The sequence below is a fragment of the Sorex araneus genome, chromosome 2 (assembly GCF_027595985.1).
Source record: "Sorex araneus isolate mSorAra2 chromosome 2, mSorAra2.pri, whole genome shotgun sequence".
NCBI lineage: Eukaryota > Metazoa > Chordata > Mammalia > Eulipotyphla > Soricidae > Sorex > Sorex araneus.
The window spans coordinates 96,727,450-96,733,584 of record NC_073303.1 but is presented as its reverse complement, the minus strand read 5'-3'; positions in this window follow the sequence as shown (position 1 = coordinate 96,733,584).

The window sequence follows — 6,135 nt, the reverse complement described above, 5'->3', positions numbered from 1 at the left end:
TCTCACTCAAACTCGAAGGAACACTATACCATTTCATGGATAAACAACAGCTCATGAACTTCACAGACTTAAAAACAACTTTAAAAGAAGGATGAAAGGAGCTACTGTAAGACAAGACAAACCCCTACAAGCACAACAAACCTCTACAGAAAGATGGCACAAAACCTCATGATAATAATTTCTCTCATGTCCATGGTCTAAATGCACCAATTAAGAGACACAGGATGGAAAAATGGATTAAAAAACAGAACCCAATATTCTGCTGCTGCAAGAAACACATCTGAACAGTCAGAGCAAACACAGACTCAGTCAAAGGATGGAAAACAATCCTTCAAGCAAAGAACTCCCTCAAAAAAGCTGGGGTGGCCATACTAGTATCCGACAACATAGATTTCAGGCTGAAAAAATATTAGAAGGGAGAGTGAAGATCATTTTTTAATAATCAAGGGATATATACAGCAGGAAGAAATCACACTCTTAAGATTGATAAACCAATACTAAGAAAGAAATAGAGAGAGAAAACCCTAATAAACCGAATCAGAAATGAAAAGGGGAACATCGCAACAGAAACCAAAAATATTCAAAGTATCATCAAAGATTACTTTCAAAGTTGTGTGCCACGAAATAAGGACCTACCAGAAATGGATAGATTCCTGGATTCCTATAGACTCCCAAGGCTGAACCAAGAATATTTGGAATAGTTAACTTGACCTATCACTATCAAGGAAATTGAAACAGTAATCAAAAGTCTTTCCAAAAACAGAAGCCCATGCCCAGAAGCCCATGCCCAGATGGATTTACTAGTGAATTCTTCCAAACATTTAAAGGGTACCTCTTGTCAGATCTTTTCAACCTTATTTAGGACATTGAAGAAACAGAAACATTCACAGTTTCTATGAGGCACATATCACCCTACTACCAAAGGCAGACAGAGATACCACAAAAAAAGAAAATTTCAGGTCGATATTCCTGTTGAACATGAAAGCAAAGAGCCTCAACAAAATAGAATCCAACAAATAGAATCCAACAATTCATCAAAAGATTATACCAGTCATCTGTTCTTGGGCACTCAGGTTTTTCCAGATTCTTGATATTGCAAATAGTGCTGCAATAAAGATACAAGTGCAGATTTCATTTCCACTGTATTGTTTTTCATCTGCGGGATTTATTCCCAGAAGAGCTGGGTCATATTGGAGATGAATTTCTAGTTTTTGAGAAATGTACATATTGTTCTCTAAAAAGGCTGGACCAATTAGCATTCCCACCAACAGTGAAGGAGCGTCCCTTTCTCCCCAATCCACACCAACAGTGGTTGCTTCTGTTCTTTTGGATGTGAGCTAATCTCTGTGGTGTGAGATAATATTTCATTTTGTACACATACACAATGGAGTACTATACAGCTGTTAGGAAAGATGAAATAATGAAATTTACATATAAATGGATCAATATGGAGAGCATCGTGCCTGGTGAAATGAGTCAGAGACAGAGGGACAGATGTAGAATGACTGAAGTCCTTTGTGGAATATAAAATAACGGAATAGGAGACTAACACCCAAGGATAATAGAGATAAAGGCCAGGAGGATCACTTTGAAGCCCGCCTCACAAGCTGGGGGAAAAGGCAGCTGGGATAGAGAAGGGACCACTAACTAAATGATGCTTGGAGGGCTCGCTCAAGATGGGAGATGTGTGCTGAAAGTAGACTATGGACCAAACATGATGACCACTCACTACCAGTATTGCAAACCATTACACTCAATAGGAGAGAGAGAGAGAGAGAGAGAGAGAGAGAGAGAGAGACTAAAAGGTAATGTGCCTGCCACAGAGGTGGGCAGTGGGGGTGGGGTGGGGTGGTGGGAGGGATACTGGGACATTGGTGGTGAAGAATGGGCACTGGTGGAGAGATGGGTACTCGATCATTGTATGACTGAAATGTAATCACAAAAGTTTGAACGTCTGTAACTATCTTATGGTGATTATTAAAAACAAATAAAAGTGTCAAAAAGATAAATAAAAGAGGAAGGTAAATCAGAAAAAAAAATCACACACCATGAGTAAAATGGGATTCAAACCGGGATGCAGAATGGTTTAACATTTGCAAGTCAATCAACATAATCCATTATCCATAAAAGAAAAGATAAAAACTATATGATCATATCAGTAGAGTCAGAGAAAGCATTTGACAAAATTCAGAACCCTGATATGATGAAAACTCTCAGCAAAATGTGAATTGAAGGAACTTTTCTCTCTATACTCAAAGCCATTTACCACAAGCCCACAGCAAGTTTAATTCTGAATGGGGAAAAACTAAAAGCCTTCTCTCTAAGATCAGGAACAAGACATGGATGTCCACTCTAACAATTTCTATTCAATATAGTACTGGAACTACTTACCATAGCAGTTAGGAAATAAAAAGATATTTAGGACGTCCAGATAAGAAAGGAAGAAACCAAGCACTCATTATTTTCAGATAACATAATATTACACTTAGAGAACCCTAAAGCCTCTACCAAGAAGCTACTAGAAACAATAAACTTGTATGGTAAATTTGCGGGCTACACAAATCAATACCCACAAGTCCATGGCTTTCTTATATGCAAATAATGAGATAGAAGAAATAGATATGAAAAAACAATCTCTTTCACAATCATGACTCAGAAAATCAAATACCTTTGAATCAGCTTATCTAAGGATCTGTACAAAGAAAACCACAAAACGCTACTCCAAGAAATAAAAAAGAAAATGGAAACACAGCCCCTGCTCATGGATTGAGAGAATTAACATGGCCAGAATGGCAATACTCCCCAAAGCATTTTACAGACTCAATGCAATCCCTATTAGGATACCCATGACATTTTTCAAAGAAATTCATCAAACACTCCTGAACTTCATATGGAACAACAAGTCCCATGAATAGTTAAAGCAATTCTTGGAGAAAAAATTCATGGGAGGTATCACCTTCCCCAACCTCAAACTGTATTACAAAGCAGTAATAATAAAAGCAGCATGGTATTGGAACAAAGACAGATCTGCAGACCAATAGAATAGGGTTGAAAATCCTATTCAACACACGCTCAAATATGCCATAATATAGTCTTTGATAAGGGAGCAAGAAATATAAAATGGATCAAGGAAAGTCTCTTTAAAAAATGGTGCTGACAAAACTGGAGAGCTATATGAAGAAAATGGGCTCAGACCTCCACCTAACATTGTACACAAAAGTCAGATCAAAATGGATTAAAGACCTCAACATCAGACCAGAGTCTATAAGGTACTTTGAAGAAAAGGTCAGCAAAACACTCCACAACATTAAAGCTAAAAGTTCTTCAAAGATGAAACACCTCTGAGTAAGGAAGTGGAAGCAGAGATAAACAAATGGGACTATCTTAAACTAAAAATCTTCTCTACCTCAAAAGAAACAATGACCAAAATACAAGAACAGCCTACGGAATGGGAAAGGATGTTCACCCAATACCCTTCTGATAAATGGTTAATATCAAGGATATACAAGGCACTGGTTGAACTCTGAAAGAAGAAAACGTCTAATCTCAGAAGAAAATGGGGCGATGAAATGCACAGAACCTTTCTCAAAGAAGAAATTCAAATGGCCAAAAGGCACATGAAAAATTGCTCATTATCACTAATCATCAGGAAGATGCAAATGAAATCAACAATGAGATACCATCTCACACCACAGAGACTGGCACACATCCAAAAGAACAAAGCAACTGATGTTGGCATAGTTGTGGGGAGAAAGGGATTCTCCTTCACTGTTTTTTTGAATGTTGACTGGTCCAACATTTTTGAAAAACAACAAGGACTTTTCTCAAAAAATAGAAACTGAGCTCCTGTTTGCTCCAGCAATACCATTTATGGGAATATATCCTGAGGGTGCAAAAAAACACAGTAGAAATGACATCTGTACCTGTAGGTTCATTGCAGCACTGTTCACAGTAGCCAGAATCTGAAAACAACACATGGTACAGAATGGAATACTATGGGCCTTTTAGGATTGATGAAGTCATGAAATTTGCTTATAAGTGGGTGGTCATGGAGATTATCATGCTAAGTCAGAAATATGAGTCAGAAAAAGTGGGGAAACACATAGAATGACTACACTTATTTGTGGGATATAAAATATTGTAATATAGACTAACACCCAAGGACACTAGAGACAAGTGACAAGAAGATTACTTGGAACCTTTCCTTATGATTTGAGGGAGAAGGCAGCTGGGATAGAGAAGGGAAGACTAAGTCAATGATAGTTGGAGAGATGTTTTGGGATGGGAGATGTGTGCTGAAAATAGATAAATGACCAAACTTGATGGCCTCTAATTGTCTGTAATCTCTGTTGCAAATCAATAATACCCATAAATTGAGAGAAAAAGTAAGAGGGAATTTGTCTGCCATTAAGGAATGGGGAGGGTTGGGATTTGGGGGAGGGATACTGGAGATATTGGTGGTGGAAAATGTGTAATGGTGGAGGGATGGGTGTTTGGTCAAACATTATATGACTGAAACTCAAATACAAAACTTTTATAACTGTTGATCACGGTGATTCGATATTAATAATAAAAAAGCAATAGTGTTTTATGCGGTATGCTGGGCATTCCTTAAAGCAGTAGTTTGAATGTCTTAACTGCTTCTTTACTTACCAAGATACTTCAAAGAGCAGGACTGAGGGAAGAATGAGATATGAAGAAAAACTCAATTGATGAGCATTCTGATGTCCTATTTTCAGAGTCAAATTGGTCAAACCCAATCTAGATGTTGCATGAAGATATTTACATGAGATTAAATAACTCATATTATTTAAATTTGCATCATAACATATTAATGTGACTAAATAAAACATATCCTCAGAATTGTAGCTTAGTTTTCTGCCTTGCAGACTTTAGACCTCGAGTATAATCCCGTGACCTGCCTACATTTCGAGTGCAATCCTGGCTGTCCTGCTGCAGCAATCACTGGCACCATAATGAAATGTAGGCAATCTCTGGTGCACAACAACAAAGTCTGGACAGCACATCAACAAAGTGTGCAACCCTCAGAGTCCAATGCAAGTGTGCAAACTTCACAGTCAAGCATGAATCCTCCTGACAAAATCCTCAGTCAAGTCTGCAACCCTCATTCATTATTGCAAAGGCTGTAAAGACAACAGCCACAAAAGACAAAAATAAATCTGAAGAGTTTGAGTAAAGCTTCTTTAAGCTTCATAATGTAGGTGCATAAAGCTTCATATGCTTTAAAGGAGCGGCTCCAGACTGCTACAAATAAATTCTGCCTAAGTTGATGGGCTGTTGATATCCATCAAACTACTGCATTCTCTCTTACCAGTATCTCCCAGAAACTGCTGTGGGTCAGTTCTTGCCAACCCCACTACCAACTTAAAAAGAAATCTCTTCCACTGTATCTATCTATCAATCTGTCACCTCGGCGTTTTTTTTTCTTTTGGAGAGTCCTAGCAAATGTATTCACGCCATTGAAAAAAATCACAGCACTGAGCATTCAGGGTATTTCTGGGACCTTTTAGACAACATCTTCGAATTGTCTGCCTGAGAATTTACCTGCACAGAACTGAATAAATGCATAGTGCTTATCTTTTGCTCTGTCCACTTTGAGTATGTTCCTCGGCTATTACGTGACCTTTACAAACAGGGTACTCTTGATGTCTGCTGGCATCAAATATGCCATCAGTATAACTATTTGGGTGAAGGAGATGTGCTATTGGAACATCTATTACAGCTTTATCTTAGAGGTGGCAAAGATGGTCTCAAGTCTTTCTAAATTTATTTATTTATTTATTTATTCTTTTTTTTCTTTCTCTCTCTCTCTTTCTTTCTTTCTTTCTTTCTTTCTTCTTTTCTTTTTTTTAATAAAAAATTTTATTTTTATTTAAATAAAAGCATTGGTAACTCATACAGAAGAAAGCAAAATGGAAAGAGATTTAGATATAATTTGTAAGTGACCTCTCAGGAAATTGTGCCTCAGAAAAACCAGCAATACCACTGCTGGGAATATATCCCAGAAAAGCCAAAAAGTATAGTCGAAATGACATCTGCACTTATATGTTCATCGCAGCACTGTTTACAATAGCCAGAATCTGGAAAAATCCCGAGTGCCCTAGAACAGATGAC